Source organism: Chlamydotis macqueenii, chromosome 1 (genome assembly GCF_036417535.1).
Source record: "Chlamydotis macqueenii isolate bChlMac1 chromosome 1, bChlMac1.mat, whole genome shotgun sequence".
Taxonomy (NCBI): Eukaryota; Metazoa; Chordata; class Aves; order Otidiformes; family Otididae; genus Chlamydotis; species Chlamydotis macqueenii.
This window is the reverse complement of record NC_141556.1, coordinates 102,776,006-102,792,685: the sequence shown is the minus strand read 5'-3', so window position 1 is coordinate 102,792,685 and position 16,680 is coordinate 102,776,006. Positions and strand designations below refer to the sequence as shown.

The window sequence follows — 16,680 nt, the reverse complement described above, 5'->3', positions numbered from 1 at the left end:
TTACAACTACACTTAAAAAAAAAAAATCAAATCTGTAGAGAGATCTTACTTTTTTTTCCCCTCTCATAATATTTTTAAAGACTGTTTCTTCTCTTTCTTTTATAACCAACCGCTCAAATCTTTGGGGCTGGTGCTATGTGTATCATATTGCTTCCTGAAGTTGAATTTTTTTGGAGTAAATGGGTTTTTTTTGTGTGGATTTTGGGTTTTTTTTCCCTTAGAAGCGGTGGGGGTTGTTTTTTAAAGAAGTCAGCTATTTCAGGAAGAAAATCAGAAGAAAACAGTGCCAATTCTTTTAGGAAGGATGAAATATACTCTAATTTTAAAACTCTCATGCCTCCTTTAAAGCCAACTGAAGGATGGGTGAAAGAAAGGAGCACAGCCCTGATGTTGGAAACATGTAATTTCATCTGTTCAAATTTGGCAAGTTAAATGGCTTTCACAACACTAAGGTCATATATAGTCAGCAGACAACATAAAAAAAGCAATTCATTTTCAGAAGCTGTCAGCAACATTAGACAAGCTTCAGCTTTTTGGGGAAGCTGTAGACTGACCTTTTTACACCCATTGCTGTCCTACAGTGCAGTGAGCAGAATACAAGGGATGAGCAGGATTTTCCCTATAACCTTCACAGATTTGGAAAGAGGTGCAGGAACACAAATACCATCTTCTGTTCTTGACTGGTCTGCCACTTCTGAACCCCCACAAGGCACGGAAAAAAAAAGGATATGTTACTTTAACAAATGGCAGGAGAGATGGCAAGGCAGACAGATGGAGAAAAAGAACCAAAGACATGTTGGTGTCAAAGCCAGTTCTGGCTAGCCAAGGAGACAAAGCGTGGCACGGGTGGCTGAGTAAGGAGCCAGCTTGGTGAGACACAGAAAGTGGAATTAATTTCACCTAGCTTTAGATGTCCATCTGCAGATTACTCACCCCCTCTTTCAGAGGCAGGTGCTAGAATGCAATTCTATTGCTCTATTTTAGATGCCATCTGTGGGAGATCAGTTGCATCCTAGTCATTTGTTTCTTTTGACTACGCAATGGAGCTCAGTGTTACTAGTTCAGACGTAGATGTCCACATTGCAAATGCTTACATTTAGTTATATAGTCCTTCTTAAGCCTTTTGAGGAGACTAGACAGAGAGCTAAGAGTTAAAATTATGACTCTTAGTCAGCAGGAAAAGGACTGTTAACTTAGGGCAATAAGAGTAGGCTTGTTTGAGAAAGTCTCTAATTTTTATTTTTTTTTATTGCTCAGCCTGAAATCAAATTCTCATTTCAGGGTACTGAAAATTAGTAATAGCTATGTTGTGAACATAAAATCTTTTATTTCGTGGTAATATCACTCAAAGGTACATTCTCAAGCAGGCACTTAAATTTAGCAGCACTTTTGATACAATCTTTCTTTGTTTCCAGCCCTTATCTGTAAGATCAGAGAGAAGTACTTCTTCACCTCACCTTGAAGGGAGGTGGAGCCACTTTGTTCATGTCTGTGGCCAGTAAATTTCAGGGGAAGTTTCCAAAACAGATTTTGAACAGGCTGTGATAAATAAGTCACTGTGCTATTTTTCAGACAGCAGTCATCATCATTAAAGAAATGCTTTCCAGTGTGAACAGTGAGTAAGAAGAGATTCCATTGGGAAAAAGGTAGTAAATGATCCTATTAATAAGGCTTATCATAACATGTACAGGAAAACACTTTCCTTTCTTCTTAATTAATTTTCAGCACCTCTCTCCCCATCTCCTTTTTATTGGGCCTAAACTATTCACTGAAATTCTGAACAAGCTCAGTGCCTATAGAACTCTTCTCCAATAAATTTACTATCTAATAGAAAAAAGTTTCATACAACTTTTACAAGACAAGCTATAAGAGTTTGCCACCAAGCCCTCTAAACAAGAATATAGATAAGAGGACTTTATTGAGAGCTCATTGAATTAAGTAGGATTCTTCCTCTTTCCCAGTTTCCTTGGCGCTGGGTATTTTGTTCCTAGACACGTATTATTATTGATGAATCCTTTAAAAATGAAAAGTGTATATTCAATAAATTAATTTAATTCTCCTTTCAGTCACATCTGCAATGCTGCACACCCCTGTTAGACAGGGGGTTAGACTGTTTTACAAACTTTCGGAGTACAGGGGCAGGTGTGTGGGAAAGAGGCACCTGTTACAGTGTATGAGAAACAAGAGAGATTTTATTGTGCTTGAAGCTTTCTTGTTCGGAGGATGGGTTATTTGAGTCGCATTTAAGTCACAAATAAAATCAAGTTAATGATCAAAACATCAGAGGCCTTTTCCTTCAAATACTTAAAGGAGATACTCCCAATACCCTACAAGTTCTCCCAGCCACCTCTAGCACTTGAGTTGTCCACCAGCATTGAAGAGGAACAGGAGTAAAAAGGGATAAAAACATTTCTGATCTTTGGATCAGAGCTGCACAGAAGCAAAAAGACCCTGGTTGATATCATTGGTAGTACACTCCGGCTAATTGGGTGAAGATTCTATGATTCTAAGATGTAGTCATCTACGCCTTCGCCTAAAATTATGTTGACATCAGCATATCTCAAGTTGCTTTCTGTGAACTCTGAAAAAAAAAAAAATTGCCATAAAATAAATACCTACCACCTTCCTGCTCAGTGTTTAAGTCCATCTACACACTCTATAAAAAGTGACGGTACTTAGTACTCTTAGCTCCTAGTCACCACTTACATGGATAGGACTAACCTAATAGTTTCTTAAATGCCCCAAGGGTTGCAAAATCATGTAAGCAAGAATAATTCAGTAATTCACCTTCACATCTGTGGGCTTACCCCTAGTCAAAAGAAGAATAAGTAATAAACTGTTTATGAATGCTATTTGGTTGGTTTTGTACAATCGCATTTCTTGCGATTTTGGTAACAAACACAAACATCAGTCCCAAAAATGATTCAGATGAAGACTTTCTTGGTTCTATGTGCTCAAGTTCTGGAACTAAAGCACCGTTTTAAGTGAGAAAAGGCCAACATATGTGAATTCTCCAAAAATAAAAAAAAAAAATATATAGACCTACTTAAACCTGTTTTCTATATGAAGTTTCCCAGACTTGATGGCCCTGCTCTTCTCCTGAAGGTTCAAAATAAGCACACACCATGCGGTCCCCAAATTGTACTGTACAAGAAGATACCAGTGACTTTCATAAAAATATAATTTCCCCCTCTCTCTAATCAATACAAGTCTCTATCAAGTACACTACATTCTCCATTAAACAATTATTCCACACATTGTAGATTCACTTCTTGAAGGGTTCTCTAGCTTTCATATACTTAGTCAAACTGGCTTTATACAGCTAAATACATTGTTCTCAGAGACCAGAAGTTCATCCAGATTTTCCAGTGTGCTGAAATTATCAAATAGCATAACTAAGCAACTCACCTTGCACTGTTTCTTCAGTTTATGGGCTGCAACTAGGAAACGAACTGACTGACATTTCTGTCTAACTTGACTAACTGCTAATATTCTTGAGTATCATGGAAGAACCTTGTTATAAAGATCATTAAGAAGAAAATCCATTGCGTTTACTTAAAGGTAGATTTTCCTTCTGCTCCAGGCCTACGTATTTCTTTTTTTTAAACACAGACTAAATTCTGTTTGCTTCCATGCAACATAATTTCTAGAGTTCCCATATGTATGACAAAAACCTTCATTGGGGGTTTGTAAAACCACTGGTTTACAGTCTTTGATCTGTGCTGCTATAAAGGTATCTTCATTAATTTTATCTGCCATAATCTACCTTTTTGTTTGTTTGTTTATTTACTACTCAAAATTTGACAAGCAGCTGAGAGTTTCAAGGGATGGAGGTTTTTTTTTAATGTATTGACATAAATACTGACGATGGATTGAAAATGCAATATATACAGTAATTCCAGTTTTGGTAATATTTAAACATGTATTTAGACAGTTTATGTTACCATGTGCAAAGATTCTTAACCAATCTCTACAAAGGTCTCCACTGTTCTCTTCTTGTTGTAGATACAAACAGCAGAAGATACTGTGTACATTTAATTTACCTTTGATTTAATTAAGCAAAACATTCAGGCTAGAAAGCTCAGCTTCATAAGCATGGCTGTATGCTGTGTCTTGGTACCAATATGCTGAGTTGCTACCAGGCAAGTGCTGAACCAGGCTATGTGATGTTCAAGGAAATACCATATTTACAAACCTGGATTGGCTACTATAATGGCTAAGGGTTGAAAAAAAGGGTAGGAAATGAGAGGAGAAACTTGAAGTGACCTAGTTAAAATGATGCTCTAAGGGAACGTTTAAAGCTCTGGAGAGGACCATTTTGGAGGTTATTGCAGCAATTTCAGATGTTGCTATTCACAACTTTTTTTAAACACTCCACTGCTAATCTGTGCCAGGGGATTACAAAACAGCTCCACATCACTTCATTCAGAACCAGATGGGTTCACCCAGATCACTGTGACCTGAATCACCCCACTGACCCTGAGCTGTCACAGACTCACATGCCCATATAGTTCCCTAATGCAGCTCAGCAGAGGATGGGATTCATATCAGGTGGCTGACTTCTTCAATAGCTACACTAAATCTGCAAGAAAGCATTTATTTGTCCCATTGAGAACAAATAGATGTGACACTCTCTGTCCTCAGGAACTGAAGTAGGCCTAAAAACTAATGGGAGGAAGAGTGAAGTCTATGCTTTGTATTTCCCTACATTCCCTCTCCTCTGCCCATTTTTTTTTTCTTCTTATTTATTTATGCCATACCAATAATTTCAGTCAGGGCCATCTGGTGGTCTTCTAATTACCAAGTAAAGGAATGGAATAGCGGAGGAGGTCTTTCCAGTGACCAGTAAGGAGCTGATACCTAGGTAAGTAATATGCCATAAAGGGTCTGCCTCATGACAGGCTTCTTACTACTACCAAAGCTGTCACTTGTTCAAGACAAATTCTTCCAAACAAAAGATGAACAAAATCTGGCTTAAAATTATTATGTTCTATTTTAGTCCTTCTGAAAACAAGAATATTGAAGAACATTGACTATGTAGATAAGCTTTTCTGTTTTATCTACAATGTCACCTTTCTCTTCATGCCGTTTCTGGCAAGGCTATTAGCACAGTCTCAGATACATTGCCACTTCTTTTTGGTACTCCAGGCAGGAAAGCTATATATGGCCAGCAATCCAGTCCAATTTGTTATCCCTTATTTAGTTTCATAAAATACATTTTGTGCATCATTTATTTTACAACAGTGTGTTTTACTTATGCATGAATGCTTCACTGAAATTAAAAAAAAAAAAAAAAAAAAAAGAGTGAGTTAACCAAGCTGCAAGCACACACTGGCATTCAAAAGGCTATAATTTTATCTCAGTCTTCCTTTCAATTAAATAATATTGGCAAAAGCTCAACATACAGATCTCTAGGAGCTAAATCCTGCTCTTCAGTGGATACTACCTAATGGAATTCATGGGCTTACTTAACCCAGAACAGTGGATGTTAATCAGCCCTAGGGCATATAAACAAGACATGTAGGAGTCAACAAAGATAAACTGAGTACAGTCTAGTGAAGTTAGGATGAGTTTACTTCTGAAGAGAGATTGCATCTATATTAGAAAGAGTTTCATTGTTTTCTCATGTATAAAAAGCCACCTTCCTAGTCACTCTTTCCTTTGCTGAAAAAGTGGATTTTCCATCACAGATACTAAATTATTCAGCTAATAACAAGAAAATACTTAATACATATTGCCAATCTCAATACAAGAAGCCTTGTGCTACTGGACCATCCACCACCTTAAACTCTTTAAACATTGCGTTTGTCTGCAGCCACTACTGCCTATTTGCCCTTGCTGTAGCTATTTATATAAAGAATCTGCCATCAGGAAGAACAGATGACCTCTTTGAGTAATGGTTTATTGGCTCAAAGATTCAATAATTCTTTTCTTCAGGAATGAGTGTTATTCATAGTCTTCTAGCTGTCGCTGCAGCAGTTACAGCAACTACTTTCCTTGGCCACTGAGAAATGTTAAAATAATAAAGTTTTGCCAATTATTTTTTAAAGACAGATTTAGGGATTCATACTAAATGGCTACCGAGAATTATATTGTCAATGCCTGAGTGAATGGTGGGTCCTTCAGAGGTTCATTTAATCTTAGATTAAAATCACTTGCACTTTAAACAGGTTTTCTCAGCCTTCTCTCTCTTCTGTTCTGTAGATAGAAAATTAGCTTCTAGACTCCCTGAACACAGTTTGTGCAGTAATCAATAGAGTGCCATACACTTATTTTTGTGGAATTTATCTCTACAAATGATTGTTTTCAAAAATACCTGAGTTTTCTAAAGACTCTTAGCTTGCAGCAATGTTTTCATAGCCTTTTAACTTTAAACAGAGGCTCAGCTGAATGCAGAAGGAAAAATACCTAGTGTCCAAATTGCTCTTGCAGGTCTCTTCCCTTTGGAAGTTGGGGAGCGTGGACAACAGGAGGGGATGGGGGGGGAGATTGAGAAAATTAGTATTTGAACACTATATAATTTGGCTAAAAAAATTTAAATATTCACTTTGTCCCATTTGTTTCCTCAGCCATCTACTATCACCAAGATATTGCTTCTTGAGGGTAACAAATTCATTTCTTCTGTTTCATACAGAACAGAGCATGATCTCAGGAGTTTATAAGGCAACGCTTTCTTTACAGGTGGAACCTTGAAAAACTATCAACACTTAAAAAGCCAAACTTGACATTGATTGCTACAGAGCCTCATTTGCAAGCTGTTGGATTTCATTTGTACGCTCCTTTTCACTACAAAGCACATTTGAAATTAGTTCAGAGACATTTAACTTTCTAACAAGACAAAATATAGTATCAACTCTTCTGAAAAAGCAACTTGTAATTGCTTATAAGTTATTCCCTCCTTTTTTATACACTTAACAGCTCCCTTGGGTATTAGTAATCATTTTAAGTTTAATTTTACCATAGGAATACAACTGCTTCAGATCTGATTGTCAAAACTCCAGGGATTTTTCCTTTGCGTTATGCTAGTGTGTGCATTTGGAGATGTTCGTGTAGATCTAGGATCTTCTTAAGAGGAAGAAGTTATATTTGTACTATGGAAGAGATAAGTCTCATTTACAATTTAGAGCATTTGCAGTACACAAAAGGCTTAAAACTGGTTCATCAGAAAATAAAAACCACAAGCTGAGAGCAAGATATTCTGAAGATTACACTAACAAGCATGGAAATACATAAATTCCTAAGTAGATTTTTTTTTCCAGTATTCGTAACAAACATTTTGTCTCATTTTCTTGTCTTGAATAAATTACAATCTCAAGCCTTACTCTTCCTGGTTTAAGCACACATATACAGACACAAGAGTCTGTACAGATATTTTTACCCCAGTTTCTGATCCACCATTCGCTCTTGATAAAACAAAGCTTTTCTGCTTGAGCTTGTAGCTTGGTCCTCTTGCCAGAATTACCTATACCTACTAGCTGTCCTTACTAGCTTACTTACTGAGGTCCCAGTGACTCCAGACTCTCTGGGGATGTAGGCAAAATCTGGTGGCAGCATCAGGGAGCAAAGTTGCAGTAGGTGATCCTCGTCTTCAACGACACCATGCAATCGACTCTTCAGGCTGCTGCCTACTCAGGCCCATCTTAGTCAAATTCTTTTCCAATAATTTCAAAGAAATTATCACATTAATGATAATATCTGCAGTGAATATCACAGCTTAAACTCAGAGAAAATCCTGTCTCAGAATTTAAAGTTTTTATCTAACTTTCCTGATTGATTTTTCAAATAATTTAATAGGAAAAGAAAAGTTTCTTCATACACATACAAAAAATCCTTCCTTTTTAAAACTCTTTCCTTCATATGCTGCTTTCTTTCCTCCTATCAGAAGATGAAGGGGTAATAGGGAATATGAAAAGGAAAACAAATCCCTTTGCATAAATGCTTTGATTTTTGAAATTAAATGGAAGAAACAAGCTAATACTTTTTTTTTTTCTTCAGGATGTCAGGAATACAAGGAAAACTTAAATTTAACCACAAACACATGAGTTATTTCAGGGACTCAAACCTGACCCAATTTCTTTTCTTTTTAGCAAACTGATAGATTGCACAGTATCAAGTAACAAATCTGGACTGTCAGCATAAGATAAATTAAACTTTTTTTAAATTTTTTTTTAAAATAATAAAAATCTGATTAAAAATTTGAACAAATTATTCTATTGTATTTAATATTAAGTTAAAAACTAGTTGCTGTTTTTAAACAACATTTTGGCAAAGGACAAGCAAAACAAATTTAGTTCCTGTGCTACTATTAGTAAAGTTAAGCTCAACCAGCATCTCAGCAGAGGTGGTGTCTGTTCTCACCAGGCAGAACCCTGGTTGCAGCTGTTTCATCTTTAGTGCAGAACCTATTTAACAGCACCACACACCTGCTGTACAGTAGTAGCTATGCTATTCTAGTTAATCTAAGGCAAATGATTTTCTGATTATAACTGCACGTTTACTTTTCCTTTGCTCTGCGTTTTCTTTTGGAAGATATTTATCGAGTACAATGCAATTTACTTAGGGACTAAACCGAAGAAAAACCCAGCAGGTCTCTGCTTTCAGATCTTTAAGCCTGTGCACATGATGGCCAAACTTTTAAAAGCTAATAGCTGGCCTACATGTAGCAGTGTGCAATTCTTTTATCCCATTCACTATTGCCAACCACTAGGTGGTAATGTTCACTCTGCAGACCTCACAAAAGCCAGCGTAAGCCCAGCAGACATTCAAATAAATTCTCTCCTCATTTACACTGGTGCAACCATGTGTAGCTCAGAATTGAATCTGACTTTGTTCCTTTCAGATCAACAATTTGATTTATTTTTAACTGTGCTCAGTTGCATGCTAAGCACAGAGAAGCATGTCACAGCACCCCATGTGCATTTGCTGCTGCTTCTACAGTGAAAGTTTAACAGGGCAGATGCATGCTGCATTAGTACCACCAAAAGTGATCTAATATTTTCCTTTGTTTCTATGATATTGGAGCTAAGAGATGATCTAGGAAAGAATGTAGTTTTTATACTCCCAGTAAGTTCAGGGTTTATGATTTGCTCAGAAAACATTACATTTAAGTTACAATGAAAAGCATACAAAAGATGTCATACCAATTACATACTGACTTCAATATAAAGACAGAATATTCCTCTATGGGTCCAAATTCTTCCATCCACTGAAGACTTTATGAGTAGGCATGACAGAAAGAGGAAGAAAAATGCATTTCAGCACAAAATTCATGTGCTTCAAGAATTGCATAGAATGTAAATGAACATGGAAATATTCTGAGCACAAGGCTGAAAAATTAAAGCTCAGTTTCTACTCCCAGCTATTTAATCACAGTATTTTCCTCATATTATCACTTTGCTTGTTCTTGCACCTGTTTCACAAAGTAGAAGAAAGGAGGTAACTGCATAACTGTCACAGTTATTTGAATTTTTTTTTTTTTTTTCGTTCCAGAGGAGCTGAAGAACAGGGAACAAATGAAGATAAAAACATGTTTCTGGTTCTGCAGGGGAAGCAATTTAAATGAAGATATTTGTTATGTGGATTGAGAGAGAAAGGGAAAAGGTAAAGAACCTGGCTAAGCTATTTTAGAGGGCTCGCCAAGAAAAGCCCAACTGCAAGGGGTTAGATATATGCCTGACTGAGAGCAGAGATGTGAAGCTGAATCTCTCATCGCATTGAAGAATGTCCTTTCTACAAAGTCAGCAAGACAGTTTCCCTTGCTCTCTGTGTTCAAATAATTGAATACTTAGAGATCTAAATAGGAAAGGCTTCAAAAAGAACATGGATGGAAAACAGGCAGAACATAGTCCAGCCACACTTGCTTAAGAGATGAAAGCTTCAAACCACTACTGTGAAACTAAGTAACAAAGACCCCACTTTTCTGTTCAGTCTAGTCTCTTACTGGCAACTAGGTAGACTCTTGTATGAACATTTACTGCATCATACACAGATGTTGCCTGCATTGGGGTCTGACATGTGGGAGAGCCCTATGTACAGCTATTTGCTCCATTAAAAAACAAACCACTATACTGGCTACACTCACTCTCTCTTGTGGAACAAAAAAAAAAAAAATCCCTGAGCACAGTCAAAAAGACAGGAGGAAAGCAGCTGCTCAAAGTGCAAACTTCACTCTTGGTTGCAAGTCTTGGATAGATTTGTACATATTACTGCAATTACTTTGGAAAAATGGGAGAGTATTAAGAAAATAGAAAGAAAGGAGAGCAATTCATTTTCTCCAGGTAACTTATCAGAAAAGACAGCCACTGAAAGCAGAGGGAAATTGCAATGTACAACATGATTTTTATGTTTTATTTCAGCACCAAAGCAATCATTTTTAAGAGTAGATAGATAAATTGACTTGCAGATGAACAGAACTTCAGGTCTTGAATTGTTTCCTCTTTGGATAAACCATAACTCCAAAGGTCAAACTGAAGAACGGCACAAAGCAAGGAAACTCAGTGGACCTGTACCTATTTATACCAGGTCATAATTTGGCCTACTTGTATTTTTTTTTCTTACATTTCCTCTTTGTACCATTTAATGAGAACACAATAGCCAACTTATATTAATTAAATTTGTTACATTTGTGTATTCTTCCACTATACACAAGTTGACCCTTGAAGGATTCCTAGCTCCACATAAGAACAGTCTCATGAGTTGTCCTTCACTGTACTTCTCACTGAACCACCTGGAAAAGCCACACTAGTATTTTCATGCAAAATTGGATCAGACCTTATGAAAAGGAAAAAACTTACTTTTCTTCCATGTGTCATCATTCTATTTTCCTTAAATAGCAGGAGAATAGTAGAAAAGTCTGGGCAACGTCCAGTGAAACAGATTGCCAGCTGACTCATGGTCTGAAACTATGCTTCACTATCAAACAGGAATTATTCATATAAGTACTTCTCATGTATTCATAGGTTGTGTTGCACATACTCCAGGACAGACTTCATAGAGACAGCCTGCTAGCTTACAACATCAAATCTGAATGTTCTTAAAAACAGGGTTACCATGAAGAGAGACATAGAAAGGCTGGGAGAATGGGTCAACGTGAATCTTATGAAATTAAGCAAGAACAAATACAAAGCCCTGGAAAGAGGGACCCCTTCCTGGGCACTGTCAGGCTGAAAGCAGCTCTAAGAAAGGGACCTGACTATAAGCCAAGCAGCATGCTCTGGCAGCAAAGGTATTCCATAGCATCCTCAGCTGTAATAATAGGAGTACAGCTGGTAGCCTGAGTGAAAGGATGATCTCTTCTCTACTCAGCACTTGATCTGGACACAACTGGACACTGTGTTTAGTTTTTGGCCCTGTACTAAAAGATAGACATTGACAAATTGGTGCAAAGATCAACAAAGTTCATCACAATTTAGTGGTGGTCGGTCAGGGACTGGAGCACTTACCCTGTAAGGAAAAGCTGAGGAACTGGGACTTGCTCAGCCTAGAGAAGAGCTAGTTTCAGGAGAAGCTAATAGCAGTTTGCCAGTGCCCACAGGCATTGAAGAGGTGAAGTCAAATTCTTCACAGCAGTTCACGGCAGGAAGACAAGAGATGGCAGGAGTAAGCTGAAAAAAGTGAAGTTCAGACTAGACATAAGAAGAAACTATCTCAGGTTAATGATATCAGACAGTGGAGCCGCTTGCCGAGAAAGATTGTGGAGACTTTCAAGATCTGTCTGGATAAAGCCTGGAGCAACCTGATGTGACCTCATGACAGACCATGGTTTGAGCAGGAGGTTGAACTAGAGACCTCCACAGGTCCCTTCCAACCTGAATTATGCTGTTATCATATGAACTCATAACTTTGACATCTAATATTAAAGGAAACTTTAGCATTAAATTACTGAGAAATAAGTCATCTCTTACATCAGCTGTGATGAAAGCTCAGATAATTCAATGGGAGTTTTCTGTGGAAATCTGACTGGAGAGCTGGAAACCATCCTCTTCTCTATCCAGAAGTCAAGGGCAGGAGAACATTTTTCACACATTGAAGACACTTTGACCTTTTGCTCCATACTTTCGTACTATCAAATATATTACTGGAAAAAAAAAAATCAAGAAGAAAAGCACTAACAGTAATTTTAGACCTTACTTATGTCTCTGCATACATGTTCCCAGAAACTGCAGATCAATGACTTGTAGAAGAATCCGCCAGATCTGCTTCCTTAGCCTCTGAATGACTAAAAATCCATACAGCACTTGAAAAAGCTTCAGGGTGTAAATAATCTCCATGGAGATACAAAACTGAACAAACTAGAGAACAGCTCTCCTGCCCTGGACATCCTGCTGTATTCCTACTAGTATTAGAAGAGGTGTGCACTTACTTCAGAAGGCAAAGAGTTCAACATCTTTAAAAATGTGCATGTGTGTAAATCTTCGTACAACTTGTGCACTAGGCAACTGCTACTCATCTTTCATTCTTCCTGAAATCAGTAGGAGTTTTCCTCTGAGAAGAAACGGTTCAAAGTTCAACCAAAATAGATACCCATATTTCTGCACAGGGGGTTAGGGTTATGAACAGATTGACACAAGAACATATTTCCTATAAATTTTTGTAGTTTTTTTCTCACTTGGTAATTTGAACTCATTGATAGAATATTTGGGTCTCTAAAGTAATACAATTTCTTTTTAAAATCTCAAGGCTTGTCTTATTTTTAAGCAAATAAGTCTGAATAACCACTAACTTGATTTAGAAGCTACACAAGTCTTACAGATAGCAACTCCATTACATATGTGGCTTTTCTTTTTCAGCTGTCGTATCTGTGAAATACAATCACCACAGTTACTATAGGAAGAGTGAATTTTTTCCCCCCAAATTCCAGTATCTAGTCCTCTAAAGAACTGCCAAAGCTTTGAGCAATCCATAATTCTTGCAGAGTGTGATATTTTTACACAGTATCTGTGTTTACTTCAGATCAAGACAGCATAAAACTTAAGACAAACCTGAATACTATACTAACTTTTTTTTGCTGTACAGTTGCACATAGTTCTGCCTTGAAATAGACCTACAAGAGGAACCACCATGTAACACTAAAGGTACAAAAGAATAGTCTACAAGGTGTTTTGATACATTTTCTTTCTGAAGTGCCAGTAAGAAAGCACTACTAATGTTCTTTTGATACCTATTTGGAATAAAGTTCCATTTAAGTGCCTGCATCCATCAGGGATATAAAAAATAGCAGGAAGCATCGGAACTAGAGAGAGGTCAGCAATAAAACTATTTTATCAAGGGAGCATTTTATTAAAAAACTTAAAGCATAATTTTTAAGATGATGGCATTTCTTCTTCAAATACATTTGACAAATAATGGAAACCACAAGGAGAAAAAAATACATTTGAACACTAAGCAGCATATCCATAATGCAACTATCTATAGAGATAGTTTAGTAAACTGTTAAAGCAGTAGAGGAGATCCAAAAATTTGGTAAATACTTCAGTAATTGCTTTGTAGGAAGAGATTAAAGAAAATTTAAGAAATTTACAAGTTCTTTTAAATTTAAGAAAAAAGATTTTAAATAGATACTTAACAACCTATGCCTTAAAATGTTAGCTTTATCTATAATATAATTCTGATAATGATTTAAGAAGAAAGGAAGTGGGTTCTTGCAAAGCCTATCTGTTTAAAAATTCCTGGTTTGGCATGATGATTTCTTTCTGATGCAAACAAATACAAGTTTTCACTTATTAAGCAAGGAGGCAAAACCTTGTAACTGGAATGTGGATCATAAGGTTAGGCTGTTTTGACATCACAGATTTTTGTGAAACATTAATAAAGTCACTACAACTGTTAGGGTTTTTGATAGAAGATCTGTAAGGGACCTGCGGTCCTAGCAATGTTGTCAATGTGATACATGACCTATTTAGTTTAACAATGGACAGACAACCCAAAAAAATCACAACATATATACAGAAAGTTTGGATTTGCTATAGTAAAGTCAATCTTATTCTACCAAGCAAAATGATACACATCAGTAATATTTTTATTATCTCCTTCATAAGCATAAATTTAACTTTTAATAAGAAAGAATATTACCTGTACATCTTGGTTTCTGCCTGCAACTTGCTTTAATAATTTTAGTGTGATACAGCAGAACCAACCTTGGGAGAAAAAAAAAAAGAATAAAATAAAAATAAAAGCCAAATAAAGCAACAAAGACATGAAGTTTTATTCCTAGGATCAGCCCTAGCAAGGAAATTTGCTCTGAGATACCCAGTCTGTCCGATGCAGAGAAGCACATAGCTTCAGTGCTGGGAATTTTTCAATTTGAAGACGCAGCTGTGAGTTCTATTCTCAGTAATATAGTTCATCCAGCTGTTCTCTGTCCAAGGAATACTTCAGAGTGTAATAGCCTCTACATCTAACTAAATGAGTGTAAATGCTAAAGTAATGGGACATCTCCCTAATGGAAAAAGCTACAATCCCAAGATTTGATCTAGTATCTAAATTACTACTCACAAAACAATTAGCCACCCAGACTTTTGGAGTTTATCCAGCACTGTCGCTTTCCAGAGAGTTCACAGAATCGAAGAATGGTTAGGGTTGGAAGGGACCTTTAAAGGACATCTAGTCCAACCTCCCTGCAAGGAGCAGAGACATCTCCAACCAGATCAGGTTGCTCAGAGCCCCATTCAACTTGGTCTTGAATGTTTCCAGGGATGAGGCATCCACCACCTCTCTGGGCAACCTGTTCCAGTGTTCTACCACCCTTATTGTAAAATTGTTTTTCCTAATATCTAATCCAAATCTATCTCCCTCTACTTTGAAACCATTACCCCTTGTCCTGTCACAACAGCTCCTACTGAAGAGTCTCTCCCTGTCTTTCTTGTAGGTCTCCTTGAGGTACTGAAAGGCTGCTATAAGGTCTCCCTAGAGCCTCCTCTTCTCCAGGCTGAACAGCGCCACATCTCAGCCTGTCCTCATAAGAGAGGTGCTCCAGCCCTCTGAAACCATCTTCATGGCCCTCCACTGGTCCACTTCCTTTTTATGTTCAGGGCTCCAAAACTGGACGCAGGCCTTCTGGGCCACTACAGTGCATTGCTGGCTCATGTTGAGATTAAAAGTAGCTGGCCTGTACGGGGATCGAACCCGCGACCTTGGCGTTATTAGCACCACGCTCTAACCAACTGAGCTAACTGGCCTGCAAAACCTCATATTTTCTCTTATGTTCCTGGCGTTTTTTTTAGTATTGCCTTTCCTACAGTTATTAATTGCTTATACTTTACTATCACATTCAGATGCCATTTGATCAGTACCTTTATTGTTTCTTGTCCTAGAATAGTTTATCTCCCTAGATGAGAGAGCATGAGGTACTGTTAGCCATTCTCCCCCCTCCCCATCATTAGTATATAACTTTTCATTGTCAGCCCTACTGTCACTGATGCTGTTTTCAGAATAGACTTGATTGAAACATCAAGATAATCAAATAGCCTAGATAGTTACACAGTTAAGAAATATTTGTCATTTTTTAACTGACTGAATTAAGGAGCAGATTTGCTGCAATTCATCTTTAAGAGGACTACACAGAAACTGCTTTAAAATAAAACATTGAGACCATCAAAACAGCAACACTAAGATATTTCAAGCTGCAACATGTTCTGCTCTTCATTCATGACACTATGCGTAGAGTGAGGCTACCCTGTTCAAAGTTACAGAACACTAAAAATTTTCAAACTTTTTCTCTAGAAAAAAACCAACTTGTCACTTGGATTTATTATCCTCCATTATTTTTCTAGCTCTTAAATTTCTACTTCATCTGTTGACCTAAGTTCAAATACATCCAATCGTTTCCTACTTTCCTCTTTTCATTATAAACCATGTTATCTGCCACTTCACTCTGCCCTTTTCCCAACCCCAGAAAAGTTTCTGTATTTCTGCCCCATCATCTTTGGAACACAGGAGCTCACCAGAGTCAAGCTGCCAATTCATAGGTGCAAAACACTAGACTATATTTTGTCATAAGGAGAAACTTGTTCAAATAATTGTGCAGGTTTTAACAGTTATGTGCAATAAATCAAATAGAAAAATCAAGTGGAATACATTGAAGTTATCTCCAACACTTAAGGAGTCCTGGGGTCTGCTGGCTAATGACCTTGAAGCAGCAAGACCACTACTGACAGAGCTGACTACGTACGTTGTTCAGTGTGGGGTTACAACCTAAACTGCATTTAAGAAGGAACAAGCACAGTACCATTGTTATTACACCTTTCCATGGGCTCAGCTTCATTCTTCACAGACGGTGTGAAATTCTGCTGTTTCAGTAATAACTAGCAGGGCAAGTACCCCCAAGGGAAAAAAAAAAAAAAAAAGTAGGATCAGTTTGAAGAGGTATTTCTGTTTACAAGAACCACAACATCTGTCTCAGCTATGCAAGTAAAGTAGCAGCATACAGCTGATAGGGTGATCTTTTTAAATCTTGGCTTCAAATACTAGAATATGTTTATATTCTATTTTTTTTTCTTGCTTAAAGCAATAGTCTGACATAAGCAGAGGCTAATGGCACAGGTTGCTTATGCAGTGATCTCACACACCTTTAATTTTAAAGCCAGTTCCATTAGTTCAGTCAAATCCCAAGACAGTAATACTGTGTAATGCCATGTTACGGTGCGACAGGGCGTAAAGTCACAGAAACTGCCTTTATTAGCA

At 37.3% G+C, this 16,680-nt stretch overlaps 1 non-coding gene across 1 annotated transcript; it reads right to left on the bottom strand.

The window, feature by feature from the left end:
* Nucleotides 1–15,102: 15,102 nt before the first annotated feature.
* TRNAI-AAU (transfer RNA isoleucine (anticodon AAU)) lies at nt 15,103–15,176 on the bottom strand. The gene has a single exon. It is a non-coding gene; the product is annotated as a tRNA-Ile (tRNA).
* Between the last annotated feature and the right edge of the window lie 1,504 nt (nt 15,177–16,680).